The sequence below is a fragment of the Microtus oregoni genome, unplaced genomic scaffold (assembly GCF_018167655.1).
Source record: "Microtus oregoni isolate MIOR12 unplaced genomic scaffold, Mior012 000008F_ref0000371, whole genome shotgun sequence".
NCBI classification, from domain to species: Eukaryota; Metazoa; Chordata; class Mammalia; order Rodentia; family Cricetidae; genus Microtus; species Microtus oregoni.
Genome location: NW_024543067.1, coordinates 47846832 through 47871628, shown reverse-complemented (window position 1 = coordinate 47871628; position 24797 = coordinate 47846832). Strand labels below are relative to the sequence as shown.

Below are 24797 nucleotides of genomic sequence, written 5' to 3'. Positions count from 1 at the left end.
GAGATCGGATGCCTTCCTCTGGCTTCTTTAGACACCATGCCTGCACACAGTGCATGTATACACATGCATACACATAATCTAGAAATAAATATTTTTATATTTATTTATTATGTATACAATATTCTGTCTGCATGTATGCCTGCAGTCAGAAGAGGGCACCAGACCTCATTACAGATGGTTGTGAGCCACCAGGTGGTTGCCGGGAATTGAACTCGGGACCTTTAGAAGAGCAGGCAATGAATGCTCTTAACCGCTGAGCCATCTCATCAGCTCAAAAATAAATATTTTTAAAGTTGACCAATGGTAATTTTTTTATTTTCAGATTAACACATTTAAAGGAGTTATTTGTTTACTTATTCATTTATTTAGTTATTTACTGGTATTGTTTAGCTAAGCTCTCTCTCTGTAGCTCAGGCCTGCCGTGAACTTGCTGTGTAACTCCAGCTGGTCTTGAATTTACAGCAGTCTTCTTACTTCAGCCACCCAAAGTGCAGGGATTGCGGATGTACCGCCACAGCAGGCTGAAAGAGAACACGTAAATGAGTCTGTGCCAAGGGAACAAAAGGATGAAACAGCTTGTGTTGGCGGTTGCCCTTTCTCACTGGTGAAGACTGGCCTTGGGAGCCCTGTGTCCTCAAAATTCCCACTGTGCTAATGGGATCGTTGAGCGGACTGCAAAGCCTCAGAGAAGCCACAGGGCAGGAAGCAAGAGACCCGGGTGGAGGGGACATCCTCTCCGTCTGCACAGGACTGACGGAGATTGCGAGAACTATTCGCCACAGAGTAGATAGAAAGAAGAGTTGGGGGTGTGGAGATATGGAAGCGTTTGTTACCCAGAAGGTGCTGAACTCCGCCCATCTGGAGATGCGGACACCCCTCTTCAGCTCAGTAGAGGGGCCAGGGAGCTTCCCAAAGTCATCGCTGAGAGAAGCAAGGGGACAGGCTGCAGTCTCCCCTGCTCAGCTGGCCTGAGGTTATGACTGGGACAATCATCAGTATCCTAGACTCCCTCAGCCCCACTTCAGAAGCAATACGCTTCCGTGAAAGTTATCCACCCCCCACCTCCCTCATGCCTGCTGTGACGCCTACAACAGAACCAGAGTAGCTTTCTAGAACTTTGCATGCTCAGGCACATAACCCAAGGAAACTGGGTTATGTAAGAAAAAGGTGTGCCGTACAATATCATTATTGTGAAATAAATGGACTAATGAAACTAGAAAATGCCTGACCTGACTAGCATGCAGAACACCGTACTCGTAAACAAAAAGATTATGGCTCTTTTATCAGGTACCTGGGCCTTCTCCAGCTAGACCATATGCTAGGCCACAAATCAAACCGTCCACAATGAGATGAGGCTGGAAGCCTATAATAGAAGGAAAACCAGAAATCACGAATGTATTTTAATGTAAAAACACACTCTTGAACAATGAGTTGTTTGCCTTAGCGCAAGGCAGCTCCTGTCCTGGAATGGTTCCTGGTCCCTCACTCTAGACTCTCTTGGCTCCAGGGGAAGGAGCAGGATGCTGAGATGACTAAAGTTGAAGTCACTCAACCTAAGGACAAGACAATGTATTTTCAGGAAAACCAGCGCCAAGGTGATCACAGCCACGCTCACCATTTGGATGTCCACAAACTGAGACCACCCAGGCACCACCTAGGAACAGACCATCCAAAGGAAATTCCTAGTGTTCCAACCATTGTAGATAGGATCACCTGCCAGCACACAGACATCACCGTTTCACCAGAACACTCCTAGACAAATTTCAGCCAATCAGGATTGAACCCATCACCCACACCCTGCTAATATAACTTTTCTGTTTTTTGCCTTTAAACAATACCCTTTAGAAGAGCAGGGTACCTCCTCTCGCTGCTGCGCTGATGAGGCCCCTACCAGCTTGTAATCATGCACACAATAAACCTTGCTTTTACATTTCAGTGAGTCGGTCTCCCTGGTGGTCTTTTGGGGTCCCCGTGGATTGGGCATAACACACATACACACACACACACGTACACACACATATACACAAGAAACCCTGGAGAGGTTAGGAGGTGCTTAGATATGATGAAAATGAGAACACAATATTCTCACCCCTCCAACGTGTGTGTGTGTGTGTGTGTGTGTGTGTGTGTGTGTGTGTGTGTGTGTCTGTGTTTTGTTAAAGATCAAATGTAGGGCCTCAACATTCTACCTCTGAGCTACATACACTCTGGCATGAGAATATAGCCTCCCCAAATGAATGGGGTCCAGTAAAAGCAGCACTAGGGAAGAGAGTTACAGCTAAGAACACTCGCCCAGAAAGATCTCAAGTCAGCAACCTGACGTGACTGCTCTAGGAATCAGAGGGAAAAAGACTAAACTCAAATTTACAGAAGAAAGAAAATAAAAACTGCAGTAGATAATCAAACAGAGAGGAGGAAAATATGGAGGGGGGGTCACATCTAAAAGTTGGTTCTTTGAGGAGGTTAATACAATTGACAATACCTAGATTGACTAAGAAATAAAAAAAATCCTGAACTCATAAATAAAAAGAGGAATTTGCTGTAGATTTTACATAAATAAAGAGGCTTGTAAGAGAGTTGGCAGAAGCATTTTACTCCAACAAACTGGATAACTGATACAGCTTTAATGTTCGTGTCCCTTCCAGAATTCACATGAATTCATCCCAAGTGCAAGGGCATCATGAGCCATGGCCCTTAGGAGGCCATTGAGTCACAGTGATTCACCTTCCTAACAGCATCCGGAATCGTTATTACAGGGCTTGGTGAAGGAGTCACACTCTCCTCTCCCATTCCTTCTGCCATGTGAAGACACCGTGCTCCCCTCCTTTGGAGGAAAACCTGGTCCTCTTACCAGGCATCATACCTACTCAGTATTTCTTGATCTTGACCAATTCAGCCACCCAAATTGTAATAATAACCTTCTGTTTACAAATCACTCCATCTTATTACACCATAAAAGGTGTGGCAACACACCTATTGTGTAAAGATGTTTTATTATTGCATCCCTAATTGTTTATACTATCAGCTGGGTGAAATGTACAAACTCCTTGGAGGAGACAATCTGCCAAAACTTATTCGTGGAGGAATGGAAACCCTGAAGACTTACAGTCAGTAAGTCTGACTTAGTAATCAAAAGAAAAGAAATCTAATAACTTCCCAGTATAGAAAAGGCCTTTACTTAACGGCTTCATGACAAATTCTGTCAAGTGGTTGAATAATTAACATCAAACTTTCCCAAGCTCTTCAAAGAAAAATTGGAGAGGATTCTTCCTAAGTCATCTCGTGAGGCCTGTTACACCAGAAAGCTATAGACAAATGTCCCTTGTAAATACTAACGTAAAATCGTCACCCAGCTACAGGCAAACTAAATCCAATAGCATGCTAGAAGAAGCCAAATAATCCCTATTTTCAGATGATATGCTATGTATACATAGGAGAAACCACAGATTCCACCAGAAAATTTCTAGAAACAACAATGATCTCTTTTTTCCATTAAAATATATACTTATAGTGTATACATACACACACACGTGCATGTGTGATACATGTGTGTGTGATCCTAAATACAAACTGCTCAGTCTGGATAATGTTACTTTATGTGTGTTTTCAGGAATGAGCATTTGGTACTGGATAAGCAACTGGTGTGCTCTTCCCCCTCCCAGCATTCCTTTTTACCTGTAGTTTTTGTGTAGGGTTGGGCTTGTGAGCTTTCCCTCATCCATGTTGGCGTGTCTATTTGTGTCATCCTTGTTCATCTCATGTTAGGCAGTCACGTCGGTGAGACTTTATGAGTGTACCTTCTGACATTACTAGGGGGCAAGAATCTCACGACAAACTCCCTATTCCTCCAACTCTTACAATCTTTCAACCCTCTCTTCCTCAGTGATCCCCAAGCCTTAGGTGCAGGAGCTGTGTAGATTTATTAGTTGGGACTGGACTCCACAACCCTAAATTTTTTTTTATTGGTTGTGGGTTTCTGTAATGGTTTCCATCAGACAGAGAGTTCCAAAAAGAAGAAACAAAAATGGCTAAGAAATATTCCAAAAAGTGCTTATCAAAGCCAGGCAGTTGTAACTCACCTCTTTAATCCCAGCACTAGGGAGTCAGAGGCAAGAGGATCTATGTGTAAATAAATCTACCATGACCCAACTATACCACACCTTGGCATATGCCCAACAGACTTGAGAACCTCCTTCATAGATACTGGTCAGCCATGTTCATTGCTACCCTCCTCACAATAACCAGGAAATACAAACAACCGAAATGTCCCTCGCTGGTGAATGGGTAATTAAAACGCAGATAATAAACATGGAACACTATTAAGCTGTAAAGAAAAATTAAATTATGATCTTCTCAGGCAAATAGATGAACCTAGAAAGATTCTATTGAGTGAGATAATACAGACTCAGAAAGACAAACACTGAATGTTTTCTCTCATCTGTGGTTTCCAGCTCCAAATCTTCAGAAGTGTGTACACAATATAGAATAAGCACAGAAACCAGGGAAATAGAAAGGCTGAGGGGATTTGGGGAGGGTGGCTTGAGAGAGGAATAGCAGAATACAGGTGATTGGAAGTGAGAAACAGAAAAACCGGGCAGGGGGCTCCAACTGGGGAGGGAAAAGGAGGGCAATATAGAAAGAGAAGGGGGGACGAAGGACAAATAACACCAAGGTTGCTTGATGAAACTTCAAAGAATCTTATTATTTTATATTACCTAAAAATCAAACTATATATGTGTATAGGTACATATATGTGTGTGTATACAGTACATACATACATATACACACGTGTGTGTGCATACATACACAAACACACACACACATATGAAACAAAATTTCTAGAGTGGCTGCACCAATCTGCATTTCCAGCATGCCCCCAACAGTGCTGCAGCATGCATGGGCAACTCGTTTATGTTGGGTTTCATGGTCTGAGTTGATGAGGATAACTGACCAGGTCTCTTCCTCAAGGAAAAGGTTCCACCAAGATGCAAACTCAGATCACTGAATTCAGAGTCTATATATATATATATGGAAAGGCATGCCCTTAGTGCTAACAAAGCTTTCCACAAGAACCATAGGCTAACGAAAACCCCAGTCCCAAGCATGTGAAATCTCCTTCAGGATGGTTGGTCAGGGTAGTCCACGTAACTCTCAAAACAACACAGACGATGGATGTTACCCTCAGTTGCCTCACAGAGGTTGAAGCTAAGTCCCCATTGCTGAGGACACTGGATGCTTAGGACACATGATTATTCCAGATGGATCTAACCTGAAAGCCCTCCAGCAGTCTAGCCTCCATGGTACCAGAAAATATCCCTCAAACTGCCAAGAGAGAGAAGCAAGAGTCCTACCCAGCTTCAACACCTATGAACCACCTATGAACCTGTCTTAGTCATTGTTCTATTGCTGTGAAGAGACACCATGACCAAGGCTTGCTTAGAGTTTCAGAGGCTTAGCCCATTCTCATCATGCTGGGGAGATGGCGGCATGCATGGTGCTGGAGCAGCAGCTGAGAGCGACATCCTTTCTTGCACAAGGTCACACCTCCTAATCCTTCTAATACCTTCACTCCCTGGTAACTAAGATTTCAAATATATGAGCCTCTGGGGCCATTCTTATTCATACTACAGCAGAACCACTATGACCATCATGGCAAGACATCCATAAAGGTGTGGTAAGTGGCACTCACACGCAATAATCAACTGCTTTCTAATTAGACCTAAGGCCCACTCAATAGGAGGGAAATCATGCCTATGATTAGAAACCTAGCTAACTTCCCAGGGCTAGTGAGATCTTGGATATTAGAAGAGAATCTACTAATGCCCCTCTGCTAGGCCAACAATATTCTGACTACATTCTAAACCTTGTCCTTATACCCACAGGTAAGTGTAGCTATCACCCCTCAAGAAGCTTCTCTTTTAGGACATTGGTGGCATGTGCCTTTAATCCCAGCTCTTGGGAGACAGAGGCAGGCAGCTATCTATGAGCTGAAGTCCAGCCTGATTTACAAAGCGAGTTCCAGGCCAGTCAGGGCTACACAGAAAAACCCTGACTCGGGGGGATGGAAGGAGTGGGGAATAGAAGCTTCTCCTTACAGTAAGTGGAGACCACTGCAGAAAATCACAACTAGACACGACACATAGTCAACAGATCATGGAGATCTCAGCCCCGTTGGATACATCTACGTCACAGCCCCTGCATCTGTGACTCAGGGAACATTGTGGAGGACTGAACAGAAAGACCATAAGAGCCAGAGTAGAGGATGTCTGCTGTGAGGCCATCTTTCCCAGAAATAACTCCATGAACAAGACCTGGGGGAACAACATCAGTAGATATGCTAATGAGGAGGGGGAAGTCTCCTGGGCCACACCACTGGACAGAGAACTATAGCAACTGATGGCTGCTGAAAGGGGGAAGGAACCCCTCCCGGATGAGCTCCCTAATCAGGTACCCAATGCTAAGTGTTCAGCCCGGAAACCATACACATAAACAACAAGAATGGACTCAGCATGTCGTATTTATATATTTGTGGGTATATTTGCATAGATGTGTAACAATAATAATTGGGGAAGAAGGGACCGAACATTTGAGAGTGAGGAGGACACGGAAGAACTTGGAGGGGCTAGAGGAAAAAGAAGAAGGAAAATTATGTAATTACATTTTAATTTTAAAAATATCTTTATATACAAAGGATTATAAACTGTACTGATTTTACTTCTGTTGCTGTGATGAACCACTGACCAAAAGTGACTTGAGAGAAAATGGTTTGGTCCATCACTCAGGGAAGCCGAAGCAAGAACTGAAGCAGAGCAGGGGTCTGGAGGCAGCAACTCAAGTACAGAGGAGCACAGCTTCCTGGCTTGCTCTCAATGGCTTCTCCATTTGCCTTTTATACAGCCCCTGGACCATCTCATCCGCCCAGGGGAGGCATCAACCACAGTGAGCTAGGCCCTCCCACATCCATTATTAACCAAGAAAATGTCCCCTCAGACTACAGGGCAATCTGATGAGGACATTTTCTCAATTGAGGTTCCTTCTTCCCAGATGAACCTAACTTGTGTCACGTTGACAAAAAAAAAAAAAAAAAAAAAAAAAAAACCTAGCCAGCACATACACCATGACCAAGTAGAACGTATTTCACTATGTATAGGAATGTTTTAACACATAAAAATTGGCTAATGTAATTTAGCACACTAACACGGGACAATGACATGAAACTCAAAAGAAAAAAAATCATACAGTCATTTTGGTTGACGCAGAACAAGTATTTGACAAAACAATGCTCCTGAGAACCGGGCATGGTAGAGCCCACCTGTAATCCCAGCACTAAGAGGTGGACAGGAGCACGGGAGGTCAAGGAAGTACCAGTGAGAATTCCAAGACACGTGTGGTACTCTGAAGAGACCAAATCTAGAGATAATAGGCATAGAAGGAAAAGAATCAGCCAATCAGCAGGTGGTGGTGGCACACGCCTTTAATCCCAGCACTCGGGAGGCAGCAGCAGGATCTCTGTGAGTCCAAGGCCAGCCTGGTCTACAGAGTGAGTTACAGGACAGGCACCAAAAAAGCTACATGGAAAAACCCTGTGTCAAAAAAAAAAGGGGGGGGGCTGGAGAGATGGCTCAGAGGTTAAGAGCATTGCCTGCTCTTCCAAAGGTCCTGAGTTCAATTCCCAGCAACCACATGGTGGCTCACAACCATCTGCAATGGGGTCTGGTGCCCTCTTCTGGCCTGCAGGCATACACACAGACAGAATATTGTATACATAATAAATAAATAAATTTAAAAAAAATAGAAGAAAACGAATCTCACTATAAAGACAGAAAAATATATTTAAAGATCATATAACTTCCCAGAGTTACAAAAGATTGTTAATCCAGACACAGGAAATATTTACAGTCAAGACCAGAAAAAGAAATCCTCATCATCATTTTATAATTAAAACAATAAATATACAGAGTAGAGAAAATATCCAGGAACCATCAAGAGAAAAACACCAAGCCACTTACGAAGGCAGGCCAATCTGAACGACCACAGATTATTCAACTGAAACTTTAAAAACCAGGAGCTCTGGACTGACAGATTTCAATTTTCAAAGAGAACAACCCTGATTATGATACTCAGCAAGACTGAAAGAAAATTTAAAACTTGATGAATGAAAACAGGCTAAAGGAATTTATGGGCACTAAGCCAGCTCTTTAAAAATAGAATTAAAGAATCCTTCAGACTAAAGGAAAGGCAAATTCATCTATCAGGGACTAGGAAAAAATAAGTCATGGTAGAATAATAGTTAAATAATGGAAAAAGAAAGCAAATACTGCAAAAAGAAAAAACACAAAATGATAGGAATCAATACATGCCTCTCCTTTGACTAATAACTCTAAGTGTTAATGGCTCAGTTCCCTAATCAAAAGACACAGAGTACTATACTGAATCAAAAAGCAAGAATCACCTGCTTGCTGCTTCCAAGAAATGTACCTCACCACCAAAGACTGCCACTGTGTCAGGGTAATAGGTGAAAAGGTGTGTTCCAAATAAATGGAGCTAGGAAACAAGCAGAGGTCCATCCTGTGATATTTAGCAAAATAGACTTCAAACCAAAACTAGTGGACATTGGTAAAGACCAGAGGCGGAGCGGCGGCGGCGCCAGACGCGGCGGAGCGGCGGCCAGACCCAAGCGGCTGGGACAGGCGTGCAATAAGGAGAGCAGATCGCCCTACTACAATTGAATCAAAGAGGTAGGCCTTTGGTTGGCCAGGTCACTGGCACAAGGGGAGCCTGGTCCTGTCCTGAAGATCCTTCGGAGGGGTGAGAGGGTTCTTGGCCTGCAGCAGGAACCACGAAAGAGAGTGAGGGCATTTTGTAAGCGGAGCCCTTGGCCAGCAGGGAAACCTGATCCGGTTTCTAAAGGATCCATTGGATAGGATCAATAGGAGGAGATGGGCAGGCGCCAAGGCAAGAACTCACCCAATAATCCGAAAAACAACATGAAAACATCAGAACCCAATGACCTTACAACAGAAGTATTTGAACAACCTAACACAGAAGAAGTGGAAAAAATCGACTTTATGAAGACAATAGAGTCCCTTAAACAACATGTAAAAAATGCCCTTATAGAAGTGGATGAGAAGTATAACAAAAAGTTTGAAGAAATGAGTAAATACGTACATGATACCCTGGGAAACCAAGAAAAAACCATCAAACAGGTAATGGAAACAGTTCAAGAATTGAAAACTGAAATGAAGGCAAAGAAGAAAATACAAACTGAAGACCAGCTGGATATGGAAAATCTAGGCCAACGAGCAGAGTCTACAGAAATAAGCATAATCAATAGAATACAAGAGCTAGAAGAAAGACTCTCAGATGCTGAGGACACCATAGAGAAAATAAACGAACAGATCAAAGAAAACAGCAAAGCCAACAAATTCTCAACACAAAACATTCAGGAACTATGGGACACAATAAAAAAAACCAAACCTAAGAATAATAGGAATAGAAGAAGGAGAAGAGTCACAGCTCAAAGGCCCAGAAAATATTTTCAACAAAATTATGGAAGAAAACTTTCCCAACTTAAAGAAAGATATTCATTTAAATATTCAAGAAGCATACAGAACACCAAACAGACTGGATCAAAGAAAAACATCTCCTCGCCATATAATAATCAAAACACAAAATATACAGGTTAAAGAAAGAATATTAAGAGCTGCAAAAGAAAAAGGGCAAGTAACTTATAAAGGTAAACCGATCAGACTTACACCTGACTTCTCGATGGAAACTATGAAAGCCAGAAGGTCCTGGATAGAGGTTCTGCAGAAGCTAAGAGACCATGGATGCAAACCCAAACTACTATACCCAGCCAAGCTATCGTTCACTATCAACGGAGAAAACAAGACATTCCAGGATAAGAACAAATTTAAACAATACGTAGCCACAAATCCAGCCCTACAGAAAGTAATAGAAGGAAAATCGCAACCCAAGGAATCCAACACTGCCAACACTGCCTACAATAACCCAGGCATCTAATGACCCTTCACGAGCACATCTCAAAGAAAGGAGACACACAATCTCTACTACCAAAAGCAATAAGAATAACTGGAGTAAACAACCACTGGTCATTAATATCACTTAATATTAATGGGCTCAATTCACCTATAAAAAGGCACAGGCTAAAAGATTGGATACGAAAACAGGATCCAACATTCTGCTGTTTGCAAGAAACACATCTCAACCACAAAGACAGGCACCTACTCAGAGTAAAGGGTTCGGAAAAGGTGTTTCAAGCAAATGGTCCTAAGAAAAAAGCAGGTGTGGCCATACTAATTTCTAACAAAACTGACTTCAAACTAAAATCAATCAGAAGAGACCGAGACGGTCACTTTATACTCATAACAGGAACAATTCATCAGGAGGACGTCTCAATCCTGAATATATACGCCCCCAATATAAAAGCACCTACTTATGTAAAAGAAATATTACTAGAACTCAAGGCAGACATCAAACCACACACACTAGTAGTAGGAGACTTCAACACACCTCTCTCTCCAAGGGACAGGTCAATCAGACAGAAACGTAATAGAGAATTAAGAGAATTATTGGAGGTAATGAAGCAAATGGACTTAACAGACATCTATAGAACATTCCACCCAAATAGGAAAGAATATACCTTCTTCTCTGCAGCTCATGGAACCTTCTCAAAAATTGACCACATACTCGGAAACAAAGGAAACCTCCACAGATACAAAAATATATCAGTGTCCACCTGTGTCTTATCAGATCATCACGGATTAAAGTTAGAAGGCAACAACCACGCTGCCCCCAAAAAACCGACAAACTCATGGAAACTGAACAGTCAACTACTGAACCACACCTGGGTTAAGGAAGAAATCAAGAAAGAAATTAAAGTCTTCCTTGAATTTAATGAAAATAAAGGGACAACATACTCAAACCTATGGGACACAATGAAAGCAGTGCTAAGAGGAAAGTTCATTGCACTAAGTGCCCACTTAAAGAAAACGGAGAATGCATACATTGGGGACTTAAAAACACACCTGAAAGCTCTAGAAAAAAAAGAAGCAGACGCGCCCAGGAGAAGTAGAAGACTGGAAATAATAAAACTGAGGGCTGAAATCAACAAAATAGAAACCCAGAAAACAGTCCAAAGAATCAATGAAACAAAAAGCTGGTTCTTGGAGAAAATCAACAAGATCGACAAACCCCTATCCAAACTAATTAAACGACAGAGAGAGAACACGCAAATAAATAAGATCAGAAATGAAAAGGGGGACATAACCATAGACACAGAGGAAATTCAGAGAATCATTAGATCTTACTACAAAAGCCTGTATGCCACAAAACTGGAAAATACAAAAGAAATGGACATTTTTTTAAATAAGTATCATATACCAAAGCTAAACCAAGACCAGGTGAATGATCTAAATAGACCGGTTTCTCGCGAAGAATTAGAAATGGTTATCAAAAATCTCCCTTCAAAAAAAAGCCCAGGACCAGATGGTTTCAATGCAGAATTCTACCAGAACTTCCAAGAAGAACTAATACCTATACTCCTTAATGTATTTCACAATATAGAATCAGAAGAGTCATTGCCAAATTCCTTTTATGAAGCTACAGTTACCCTGATACCAAAACCACAAAAAGACCCAACCAAGAAAGAGAATTACAGACCGATCTCACTCATGAACATCGACGCAAAAATTTTCAATAAAATACTGGCAAACCGAATCCAAGAACACATAAGAAAAATTATCCATTATGATCAAGTAGGCTTCATCCCAGAGATGCAGGGGTGGTTCAACATATGCAAATCTATCAATGTAATCCACCATATAAATAAACTGAAAGAAAAAAACCATATGATCATTTCACTAGATGCGGAAAAAGCATTCGACAAAATTCAACACCCCTTTATGATAAAGGTCTTGGAGAGAATAGGGATACAAGGGTCCTACTTAAATATAATAAAAGCTATTTACAGCAAGCCAACAGCTAACATTAAATTAAACGGAGAAAAACTCAAAGCCATCCCACTAAAATCAGGAACACGACAAGGATGTCCACTCTCGCCATACCTCTTCAATATAGTGCTTGAAATTCTAGCAATAGCAATAAGACAACATAAGGAGATCAAGGGGATTCATATTGGAAAGGAAGAAGTTAAGCTTTCGTTATTTGCAGATGATATGATAGTGTACATAAGCGACCCCAAAAATTCTACCAAAGAACTCCTACAGCTGATAAACAGCTTTAGTAACGTGGCAGGATACAAGATCAACTCCAAAAAATCAGTTGCCTTCCTATACACCAAGGATAAGGAAGCAGAGAGGGAAATCAGAGAAGCATCACCTTTCACGATAGCCACAAATAGCATAAAATACCTTGGGGTAACCCTGACCAAGGAAGTGAAAGATCTACTTGACAAGAACTAAAAGTCTTTGAAGAAAGAAATTGAAGAAGACACCAGAAAATGGAAAGACCTCCCTTGCTCTTGGATTGGGAGGACCAACATAGTAAAAATGGCAATTCTACCAAAAGCAATCTATAGATTCAATGCAATCCCCATCAAAATCCCATCAAAATTCTTCACAGATCTGGAGAAGACAATAATCAACTTTATATGGAAAAACAAAAAACCCAGGATAGCCAAAACAATCTTATATAATAAAGGTTTGTCTGTAGGCATTACCATCCCTGACTTCAAACTCTATTACAGAGCTACAGTATTGAAAACAGCTTGGTATTGGCATAAAAACAGAGAAGTCGACCAATGGAATCGAATAGAAGACCCTGACATTAACCCACAAACCTATGAACACCTGATCTTCGATAAAGGAGCTAAAAGTATACAATGGAAAAAAGAGAGCATCTTCAACAAATGGTGCTGGCAAAACTGGATGTCAATCTGTAGAAGAATGAAAATAGATCCATATCTATCACCATGCACAAAACTCAAATCCAAATGGATTAAAGACCTCAATATCAGTCCGAACACACTGAACCTGATAGAAGAGAAAGTGGGAAGTACTCTACAGCACATGAGCACAGGAGACCACTTCCTATGTATAACCCCAGCAGCACAGACACTAAGGGCATCATTGAATAAATGGGACTTCCTGAGGCTGAGAAGCTTCTGTAAAGCAAAGGACACTGTCACTAAGACAAAAAGACAACCCACTGACTGGGAGAAGATCTTCACCAACCCTGCAACTGACAAAGGTTTGATCTCCAAAATATATAAAGAACTCAAGAAACTAGACCGTAAAAGGCTAATCAACCCAATTATAAAATGGAGTACTGATCTGAACAGAGAATTCTCAACAGAAGAACTTCAAATGGCCAAAAGACACTTAAGGTCATGCTCAACTTCCTTAGCGATCAGGGAAATGCAAATCAAGACAACTTTAAGATACCACCTTACACCTGTCAGAATGGCTAAAATAAAAAACACCAATGATAGCCTTTGCTGGAGAGGTTGTGGAGAAAGGGGTACACTCACCCATTGCTGGTGGGAATGCAAACTTGTGCAACCACTCTGGAAAGCAGTGTTTCGGTTTCTCAGGAAATTCGGGATCAACCTACCCCTGGACCCAGCAATACCACTCTTGGGAATATACCCAAGAGAGGCCCTATCATACAACAAAAGTATATGCTCAACTATGTTCATGGCAGCATTGTTTATAATAGCCAGAACCTGGAAACAACCTAGATGCCCTTCAACGGAAGAATGGATGAAGAAAGTATGGAATATATACATATTAGAGTATTACTCAGCAGTAAAAAACAAGGACTTCTTGAATTTTGCATACAAATGGATGGAAATAGAAAACACTATCCTGAGTGAGGTAAGCCAGACCCAAAAAGAGGAACATGGGATGTACTCACTCATATTTGGTTTCTAGCCATAAATAAAGGACATTGAGCCTATAATTCATGTTCCTAGAGAAGCTAAATAAGGTGAATCCAAAGACAAACACATAGGCATCCTCAGGAATATTAACCTTCATCAGGCGATGAAAGGAGACAGAGACAGAGACCCACACGGGAGCACTGGACAGAAATCTCAAGGTCCAAATCAGGAGCAGAAGGAGACGGAGCACGAGCAAGGAACTCAGGACCACGAGGGGTGCACCCACACACTAAGACAATGGGGATGTTCTATTGGGATCTCACCAAGGCCAGCTGGCCTAGGTCTGAAAAAGCATGGGATAAATCCGGACTAGCTGAACATAGCGGACAATGAGGAATACTGAGAATTCAAGAACAATTGCAGTGGGTTTTTGATCCTACTGCACGTACTGGCTTTGTGGGAGCCTAGGCAGTTTGAATGCTCACCTTACAAGACCTGGATAGAGGTGGGCAGTCCTTGGGCTTCCCACAGGTCAGGGAACCCTGATTGCTCTTCGAGCAGATGAGGTGGGGGGGACTTGATCGGGGGAGGGGGAGGGAAATGGGAAGCGGTTGTGGGGACGAGGCAGAAATCCTTAATAAATAAATAAATTTATAAAAAAAAAAAGGAACAATCCATCAAGAAGATATTATGGTTCTAAACATATACGGCCCAAACAGAGGTACACCCAACTCCACGAAGAAAATACTATTAGATGTAAATAGTAATTACATCGGAATGCACAGATTGATCCTAGTACAGTAGTAGTGGGTGACATTAATACCCCAAATACTTTCATTAATTTACAGGCCTTCCATTAAAAAAATCAATGGAAAATGTATCAATTAAAAGGTCATCACAGATCCAAAGGACTAAAAGGGCATCTACACCACATTCTTTCCAGCAACTGGCTCAGAAATTAAAAGCACTGGCTACTTTTCCAGAGGACCCAAGTTTGCATACTGGTGATGAACCCATGGCTGTGGGGACTCATTACCATCTGCACCTCCAGTACAGGGGATCCACTGCTTAATTCAGGCCTCCAGGAGCACCAGGCATGCACGTGGTATACAGACACGCATGCAGGCAGGCAAAACAGTCATACACATAAAATAAATAAGAATAATTTTGTAAAAATTCAATCCATTCTAATGCTACAAACTATGTATTCTTCTTAGGAGTTAATGAGTTCCTCTCCAAAACAGATTATATATTAGAATACAGAATGAACCTAAATAATACAGAAAACGTTAAAGAATAACTTATATCCTATTTGATCACAGCAGAATAAGATTGAGAGTCAGCAGCAAGAGAAATCCTAGACTGTACCCAAACTCATATCAATTAAACATGATAAATGATAAACAAGTTACTGAAGAAATGAAGAAGGAAGATTTAAGAATCACATGAAAATTAAAACAGCATACTAAAAATCTGTGAGCTACAATGAAAGCAATCCTAAGAGGGACTAGCTCTAAGAGTCATCATTAAGAAATCAGAGAGTGCCAGGTGGTGATGGTGCACACCTTTAATCCCAGCACTCTGGAGGCAGAGGCAGGTGGATCCCTGTGAATTCAAGGCTAGCCTGGTTTACATAGTGAATTTCAGGATAGCCAGGGATATGTAGAGAGATTCTGTCTGAAAGAAAGAAAGAAAGAGAGGGAGGGAGGGAGGGAGGGAGAAAAAAACAAAACAATGAAAAAAGAAAGAGAGAGAGAGAAAGAAATCAGAGCAATCTTAAATAAAGAGCTAAGAGACCAGCCTGGTCTACAAGAGCTAGTTGTAGGACAGGCTCCAAAGGTACAGAGAAACACTTTTCAAAAACAAACAACAAAAAAAACCTTAATGATATATCTTAAGGACCTGAAAAAAGAACAAGTCAAACCTAACAAGAGTAGAAGAAAGAAAATATTATGATTAGGGCAGAAGTTAATTTTAAAAAAATAGAAACAAAAACATACAAGGAATAAATGAAATAAACAGTTGGTTCTTTGAAAAGAAAAGGAAGACTGGAGGAGAAACCATTACATCAAATACCAATGAAATTCAGAAAATAATCAGGTCATGCCTTGAAAACACATAGATGGAACCCATGCCCAACACTGCTTGGTTGACCAAGAATCTGTGACTAGGTAACCCAGGAACCTAGGATAAAACCAAATGCTACTGCTTTACTCAAAGGTTGTGGTAATAAAAGGCATGCTGCTAGTCAGATGGTGGTGGCGCACGCCTTTAAATCCCAGCATACAGAAGGCAGAGGAGGGTGGATCTCTGTGAGTTAGAGGCCAGCATGGTCTACAAAGTGAGTTCCAGGACAGCCAGAGCTGTTACATAGAAAAACCCTGTCTTGAGAAACAAAACAAAACGAAACAAACAAACAAAAAAAAAAAAAAAACCCATGCTGATTTGCCAGGGTTCTCAACCTATGGGTCACAAACCCTGGGCATTGAACAACCTTTTCACAGGGGTTACATAGCGTGCCAAATATTTGCATTGCAATTTACAACAGTAGCAAAATTACAATTATGAAGCAGCAACAAAATAATTTTCTGATTGGGGCTCACCACAACATGAGGAACTACATTAAAGGTGACAGCATTAGGAAGGCTGAAAACCACCATGCTTGCTCAGCTGTCATCCGAGAAGCTTCCTCCTGCAGCAGATGGGAACAAGCATAGAGACACACAGCCAGTCATGTAGAGAGCGAGAGACTTTGGAACACTCAGCCCTGTGTGCAGAAGAGGTGGAGAGGATGTACGAGGCAGAGGTGATGGAGGACACAAAGGAAACAAGGCCCTCTCAATCATCCTGATGAACTCTCATCTGAACTCACAAAGACTGAGGCAGCACACACAAGGCCCTACAGGCCTGTGCCAGTCAAGTCCTAGAGCTGAGTGAAGAAGCAGGCGCATGTCCCTGTCCCTAACCCAGAAGCTGTCTCCAACTGATAACCACTTGCAAATTTAAAAAATAGTTTTCATCAAGGGAGTCTTTCACTGCGGAAACAAACTAAGGGTAGGCTGCACACCCAACAGTAGAAGTGGCCAACAGAAAACAAACTCAGAGGCATCTTTGGAGTTTCCTTGTCTCATAATATCATGAAAGCATTCCTTTTCTTTTATCTTGTTTTTATTTCATTTCATTTTATTTTACTTATATATTTTTTCTCTTTTTACCCTGTAGGTCCTTTCCCTATATATTATGGCTTCCAGTTTAGTGTTTTATTATGGAATTTATTAGGTGTTCAGATGAGTGGGTCTCTGTGTCTGTTTCCTGTGCCTTTTCTTGGGCTCTTTTCCTCATATTTATTTTGTCCTAGTCTGATGTGTTACTTTTATCTTATTATATTTTAGTTTATTACTGTATTCTAGTGAGAGACAGACAGGGAGTGGGTCCAGATGGGAGGGGAGGTGTAGAGGAACTGGGGGGGGGGAGTAGAGGGAGGGGAACCAATAGGATATACTATATGAGCAAAAAAAGCTATTTTCAATAAAAGGGGAAAAAGAAAAAAGAAAGCAAACTGAGTGAGCCGTGGAAGCAAGCCAACACGCAGTGTTCCTCCACAGCCTCTGCTTCAGTTCCTGCCTCCAGGTTCCTGTTTTGGTTCCTGCCCTAATTTCCCTTCGCAGTAGCCAAGATATGAACGCCACTATTGAGCCTCTAGAAGTATTTGCAGGACTGATCATTGCTGTGGTTTGTAGGCAATCTTAGATAAATATATTTCCTTAAGACTTTTCCAAACAAATTTTTTTATGTTAAAAATGAAGCTGCCCAATTATCCAGACATGCTGCTCCTGGGTATAAACCCAAAGACTCTATAGCCCCCTACAAAAGTGCTTGCTCATCCGTGTTTACTGCTGTTCTCTTCACAATAGCTAGGAAATGGAATCACCTGATAAATGGAAAATGAAAATGCAGTACATGTTGACAATGGAATGTTTTCCTGCTAGAAAGAAAAAGCTATGAAATTCACAGTAAATTGATAGAACTGCAAAGTATTAAACTAAACAAAATAAGCCAGGCCCAGATGGACAAACGCCACATGTTCTCTCTCATATGGCGATCCTTGCTTCGACTTTTTAGATTCCTGTGTTTAATTCGGAGTACCTGTAGAGGTCAGGAAGTTAGAATGGGCCCGTGGGAAGGAGAGGGGATAGCAGAACATATGTGATACAAAAGTAGAATAGGAAAATGCTGGGGGCACAAGTAGGAATGGGTGAAGGGCAGGAAGAGAAGGGGCTAAGAGTGCTTTAACTAGAGCCAAGGGTGTATGTGAAGCCTACTATTTCGTAAGCTAATTTTTAAATATAAATAAATAAATAAAATATAAACATTAAAAGTTTTGAGCCGGGCAGTGGTGGCGCACGCCTTTAATCCCAGCACTCGGGAGGCAGAGACAGGCGGATCTCTGTGAGTTCGAGACCAGCCTGGTCTACAAGAGCTAGTTCCAGGACAGGCTCCAAAGCCACAGAGAAACCCTGTCTTGAAAAACCAAAAAAAAAAAAAAAACATTAAAAGTTTTAAAAGAGCACAGGTACCTTTCATGGTTAGTCAATGTTTCCCCAGAATACATTTAATAAAAATCTCAGTGCCAGGTGTGGGATTCTTCCCTGAGCCACGCCCCCTGCCCCCACAATAAAAACACAGGCTATTGCTGCCTCTCTTGGTTGCCCACCATAAGTACATGGTAAGGCCTTAGTGCTGAAGACACAGCACTTTGGCTGTAGGATACAGAGAAATCAAACTGAAACTGACCTGAAAACTCCCTGTTGGCTATCTTTCATAATACCGGGAGGTATTATATACAGGCTATATACAGGCTGACAAATTATCAGTGGGATTATTCATATGTGAACACCAAATTCTGGGTAAGTTGTCCCTGTGAATGTAATAATGATATGAAGTTTATAGGGTTAACCCACTGCTTTCTGATTGAATTTGAGTCCTAGGTATGATCAAAATGGCTTTGGGTGAGCACAGACCCTAGGACAATACCTACTACTGCTGTTTTGCTAGATGGACATATTGTCAAACTGCCTTCTGCATATTTATGTTTATATCTGTAGAGTATGCTGCTGCCAGCATTGGCTAGAGAAGCTTCTTTTGTGGTGGGCAGCAGTTTGTAAAGACTCATAACCAGTCCAAGTGCTGTAAATAAGAGATTGTTGAGTGCTCATTCCTAAACACAACATCCATAGCAATCTCCCAGGACTCAGGGGACACTGGAGAAGTGGGGACAGGAACAGCGTAAGAGCCAGAGGATAGGGAGGAGTGCTGTACAAAGAGGTCCTCTGTATATGATATGGCGATCACACTCATGAACTCAGAGCAGCTCTGGCTACCTACACAAGACCTGCAGAGAATCAAGCCAACAAGATCAGCCAATATTCCAGCAGACAGTACAAACTGGACTCAGTGAATTACAGAAGAGATTGGGAGGGGGTGGGGGTAGGGAGAACACAAGGTGATAGAGGACTATTGGAGTTGTCGGGGATATCCAGGAGAGGGAAATGAGAGGGAGGATTTAGGGGTGGATGAGATCAAAGTACATTTTATAGGTGTATGAAATTGTTGAAGAATAAATTTGAAAAATATTAAAAAAATAAAGCAATGAAAGATGTAAAGATTGTCTTGGTTACGTTCCTGTTGTCATGACGAAACACCATGACAGAAGAAACATACAGAAGAAAGAGTTTCATTTGGGGCTCAGGGACCCAAGGGATAAGAGTCCATGACCCTCATGGCAGGGAGCATGGCAGAAGGCAGGCAGACATGGTACTGAAGCAATAACAGTGAGCTTACATTACTATTTGAAAGTAGGAGGCAGAGAGAGAGAGATGACTGGGAATGGCAGGGCTTTGAAAACCCTAAACCCTGTCCCTACTGCTATGCCTCCTCCTACAAGGCCACACCTCCTAAACTTTCCCTAACAGTTCCACCAGCTAGGGACCAAGCATTCAAATACAGGAGCTTATCAGGGCTATTCCCATTCAAACCACCACAGATAATAAGAATTTGCAACTGATCAAATTAGGAAGAGAAAGGTAAACAGACTAGAAGGAGGAATCTAGCGTGAGTCTTAGATTTTAGGCTGTTGAAAGAGACTTAAGGAGCTGGAGGGTAGTGAATGAGGAATCCAAAGATCGACCTGGTGAAACAGGGTTTGACTTTAGGACTTAGAGACAACCAGTAGAGAATAAAGATCGGAGCTAAAGCCTAAAAGGAAAGGCGTGCAAACACATGCTGGGGTTTGTAGTGCTGAAGCTTAAGGAGCACTGCCTGCAGAGGAGGTGCCCGGCAAGATGACACTCTTAGGGAGCACAGCCTGCAGACGAGGTGCCCGGCAAGATGACACTCTTAGGGAGCATTACCTGAAGACGAGGTGCCCGGCAAGATGACACTCTGAAGGAGCCCATCTATAATCTTGTTTGGGGACTGCACTTCTTCAGTTAAATGATACAACTTTGTGTGTTTCTTTATGGTCTCCATTTTCAATGATGTAAGAATTGCTTGCTAATATGGAAACCATCTTTGTCTTTTTAATATTTATTTATTTATTATGTATACAATATTCTGCCTATGTGTATGCCTGCAGGCCAGAAGAAGGCACCAGACCCCATTACAGATGGTTTTAAGCCACCATGTGGTTGCTGGGAATTGAACTCAGGACCTTTGGAAGAGCAGGCAATGCTCTTAACCTCTGAGCCATCTCTCCAGCCCCTGGAAACCATCTTTGAATGAATTATTTTTATAGCCTTTAATGCTGTGGTAGTGAATCAGCTCTGTGTAAGGCAAGACGAACTGCTTCCTTTCTTCCTTCCCTTTTTTTCAGTTTCTCAAGACAGGGTCTCTCTGTGTAGCCCTGGCTGTCCTGCAACTCACTCTATAGACCAGGCTGGCCTTGAACTCAGAGATCTACCTGCCTCTGACTCCCAAGTGCTTGGATTAAAATCATGGGCCACCCACTACTTGGCTTGAAAGAAGTTTTTAAAGTCTCGCTTACAATAGCATCATGAGGAATAAATATCTAGAAATACACTTGTGATCTTGGAGTGTAGATCAGTGAGAGAAGGGGAGAGGAGAACAGTTGTGTTAGGGATGTAGCTCAGGAGGTAGATTTCTTACCTAGCACGAACTCTTGGGTTCAATCCCTAGCACTACATAATCCAGACATACTAGAATATATGTGTAAATCCAGCTGCAGAGGCAGGAGGAGCTCCATCTAGGGAGTTGAAGGTCAAGCCCTGTGGCAGGGGTCTGGGGAGTTCAGAAGAAGGGGGAGATGAGAGAGGTAAATTCTGGGCATATTAACAAAAACTGAAAGCAGAGACTCAAATGTTCATAGCAGCCTTATCCACAGTAGCCAAAATGTGGAAACAAGCCAAATTTTCACCATAAGATGAATACATGAATAAATACTTTATAAATATGCAATAGAATATTACCAAGCAAGAGAAATGAAAATCTGATACATGCTAGAATATGGATAATATCTGAAAATACTACAATTCATATTATTGTATCATATTAAAGTTAATTTCTTGATTTTTTTGTTTTTAACTACTTCATTGAAACTGATTTCAATGAAGTTAAGGGCAATCAAAATTATACTTTAAAAACTGGCTTGTCTTAATATCTGGATGCTACCATGATCCTTTCCTAAGTTCTGATTTTTCACGGTTAAGAAGCATCTCAGAGCTGAAGAGGCGGCTCAATAGGTAAAGTGCTTGCAGCACAAGAATGAGGACCTGAGTTCAGATCCCCAAGGCTCATGTAAAATGCTGGGCATGGAGGGGGCCCCACACACCCGTCATCTTGCTGCAACGAGGGAGGATCCCGAAGGCTTGCTGGTCCATCGTCTAACTGAACAGGTGAACCAGCTCCAGGTTCAATGAGTGACCTTGTCTCAAGAAATTAGATGGAAAGTGATGGGAGACACCCACCATGGACCTCTGCCTACACACACACACACACACACACACACACACACACACACACACACGAAGTAAGTATCTCTGGGCTGTGGATGCATTTCAATTCGTAGAGTATGTTCCTAGCTTGCCCAAAACGCTGTGTTCAACCTCTGAACTACATAAACCAGACGTAGAGGATAACCTGTAATCCCTGTTCTTTCAAAGCAGGAGCAGAAGGATCAGAAGTCCAAGGTCATCTTTGGCTACCTGGCAAAGTTGAAGCCAGCCTGCGCTACGTAAGAGTCTATCAAAAAAAAAAAGTAAAAAGAAAGAAGAGAAAAAGAAATTTTAAAAGCATCTTTGCTAGTCAGTCAGTAGCTATATAATTAAAATGACACACGTTTGCCTCATGACCTTTGCCTATGAGGAAAATAAAATCTCCCTGAGCAGAAAGCCCAGAGCAGCCCCTCCCAGACTGATGACTGTGTAGGGTTCCTCCCTTTCCTCTATTTCAAAACCTACATGTGTGAGCAAACTCCAGGATGAGGTCTGACTCTTCCCAGTACTAGTCCCCAAGCTGACAATATAAATGTTTATTATAATACCTTTTCTGAAAACAGAGCAGCTTTTCGTAGATTCCTCTGCTGCTTCTTACCAGCCTGTGAAAAGAAATCCTTAGTACTAACATTCTCCTCTTGTCATTAAAGGGTAAGGGGCAGCACGGGCGCAGGGGGAGGGCGGATGCAGAATAAGGTCAGTAAGGGCTAAAGAACTACAAAGGTCATAGCATCTTAAACACTACAGTGAGAGCCGTGCATTTCAAGGGAGGAAGGGAACTCTGCTTGGACTTCTCCCGGAATCTATGCCCACCTGGTAGATTTTTGTCAAATGTATACAGAGCAGATGATGGACGGACGGACGGAAGGACGGATGGATGGATGGATGGATGGATTTCTTTTTCTTTAAAGGCGTCCACTCATGTATGTACTGCCCACCAGAGCCTTCTTTGGCAGCAGGTGAGCAGTTCATGGCCAATTGTCCCATGTATGTTGGCTGTGGTTCCCTGACTGGCAAAATTCAGAGCTATACCTTCCCTACTTCCCAGGACAGGAATTGTTTTACATAGTAGGAAGTTTCCATTAAGAAGTCTGCCTGGATGAGCCAGAAGCCTGGGCTTCAGCAGCACACTCTTTAGGGAGTGCCTGTGGCAGGGCAGGGACTGTCTATGAAGCAGGGTCAAGGGGCGCGAAGGAAAGCGCAGTGTTGGGCTACCTGCTTGCGGGCTAGCAGGGTGGTTGCCAGAGCCTGCAGCGGGCGGGGCCAGGCGGAGCGGGGCGCGGACGCCTGTACCTGCTGGGCACCAGCGGCCACATTCGTGACCGGACCTGACAAGTGGACACCTCTGAGGCTCGGAAAAGGTCAGAAGTTCCGCTGGGGCAGGGGCTCGGGGCTGGGAAAAAAGGAGGCACTGCCTGAGGGAGCTCCACCTAGGAAGGGAGGCGCGGATAGGGAAGGGGAGCGCCGCCAAGAAGGGGACTGAGCCGGATAAGGGGCACACTGGTTTGGAGGCCTCTCGGGTGGAGGAAGGGTGCTGGAGTGCTGAGGATACCTAGTGCGTCTTAAGCCGTTGGTCGCCTCTTTGGGGCTGGGAGTAATCCTGCTCACCAGTTCCTGCCGAAGTTGCTCCCGAGGTCCAGGAATGATTCCGGACCACAACGTTACTGAGAGACGCCAAGGTGCGAAGTCCCGCATCCATTCCGCCTTGGTGAAACAGGGGACTCAATTTAGGTGGTGTGCCTGTTGCGGAGACCAGCTTGGCTTGTGCTCACTTGAACCCCATTTGTCGCGCCTTGTTAGCTAGGGATCCACAAATACAGGAACGAGACACATTCCATAGACCAGGAAATCTGATAATGAGAGACAGTTGTGACAGCCCCACCAGCCATCGTTTGGCCTTGGCCTCTCAAATCAAAGAGTAAAGCTATAAGATTGGCTCTTAAGGAGAACCTGAAAGGGGGCACCTGTCTGAATCGAGAGGGATTGACCTTGGAAACAAGAACCACCCTAAATGAGGGGAAAACAACAACAACAATAACAACAACAGCAACAACAAAACACGGATTTGTCCTGCAGTCAGGGAAAGGTAAGGCTTCGTAAAAATGAAATTTAAAAAAGCTTAAGAGCAGCTGCCTCTCCTAAGATCTCAACAACGGCTGTTTCCGTTTGTTCCGTTCTCTTTGGAGCCTCTTCCCCGCTCTCCGGTGTCACCCCACCCTGGGTTCCATTTGACTTCAGGATTAGCGTAGCCATCAAAGCTGGAAGGCAGATGCATTTATCTCACTACACACCCATCTAAATAGATACCACGGTTTATTGCTCACAAGCAACCTGTGCTTTTGTTTTTGTCAATATGTACTTTCTACTCAGTAGAGGCTGGATTTTGAACCCCAAGAAGCAGCTCTTTATGGGTTTGTTGACTCAATGTGATTACCTGATGTTCTGTAGTTTCTGGAGAAGGCATGGGAAAGATATTCCTTTGAATATGAGGTTCCTGTGATAAGCAGCAAGCAAGACTGTATCTGGTTGCACATATTTGTAACAGTGTAATAGAGACCCACCATTCTTCCTTCTCTCCAAAGGCTTTGACTTGCTCTGAGTAAGGAAAGTGGAACCCGTACCAGTGCTGTATTTCCCCTTGCATTCTGCAGTCTCTTCCCCTGTCTTTCCGGTGGATGCCGCCTGTGATGGCCAAGGTGAAGCTGTTGAGCATCACTTTATCTGAGGTCTCCCCTGAAAAGCTTTGGGTTATAGCTATGACTTAATCTTGGGCCTTAAAGAGCTATGATGCAAAAATGGCACTTTGAGGTGAGCCCAGAAGCAGAGATTAAGAAAAGGACTTCTCATTCTTCCCATTGTTTCAGGATGGCATGAGATGCATGCTCAATTATTCAAAATATGTTGGTGTAAGGCATAATCAAAGGACA

General features: G+C 42.6%; 1 protein-coding gene and 1 long non-coding RNA gene across 2 annotated transcripts in view; one reads left to right on the top strand and one right to left on the bottom strand.

Moving 5' to 3' along the window:
* Positions 1 to 504: 504 nt before the first annotated feature.
* Positions 505 to 23450, bottom strand: LOC121451446. The gene is made up of 4 exons (XR_005974725.1): positions 23423 to 23450; positions 22419 to 22472; positions 1292 to 1363; positions 505 to 521 (listed from the first exon to the last, which is right to left on the bottom strand). It is a non-coding gene; the product is annotated as an uncharacterized LOC121451446 (long non-coding RNA).
* The window catches only part of Tmem45b (transmembrane protein 45B), a 45121-nt gene continuing 43408 nt past the window's right edge, over positions 23085 to 24797 (top strand). Inside the window, exon 1 of the mRNA XM_041656900.1 lies at positions 23085 to 23231. The gene's annotated coding sequence lies outside the window, so the exon portion shown is untranslated. The remainder of the gene's footprint in view (positions 23232 to 24797) is intronic.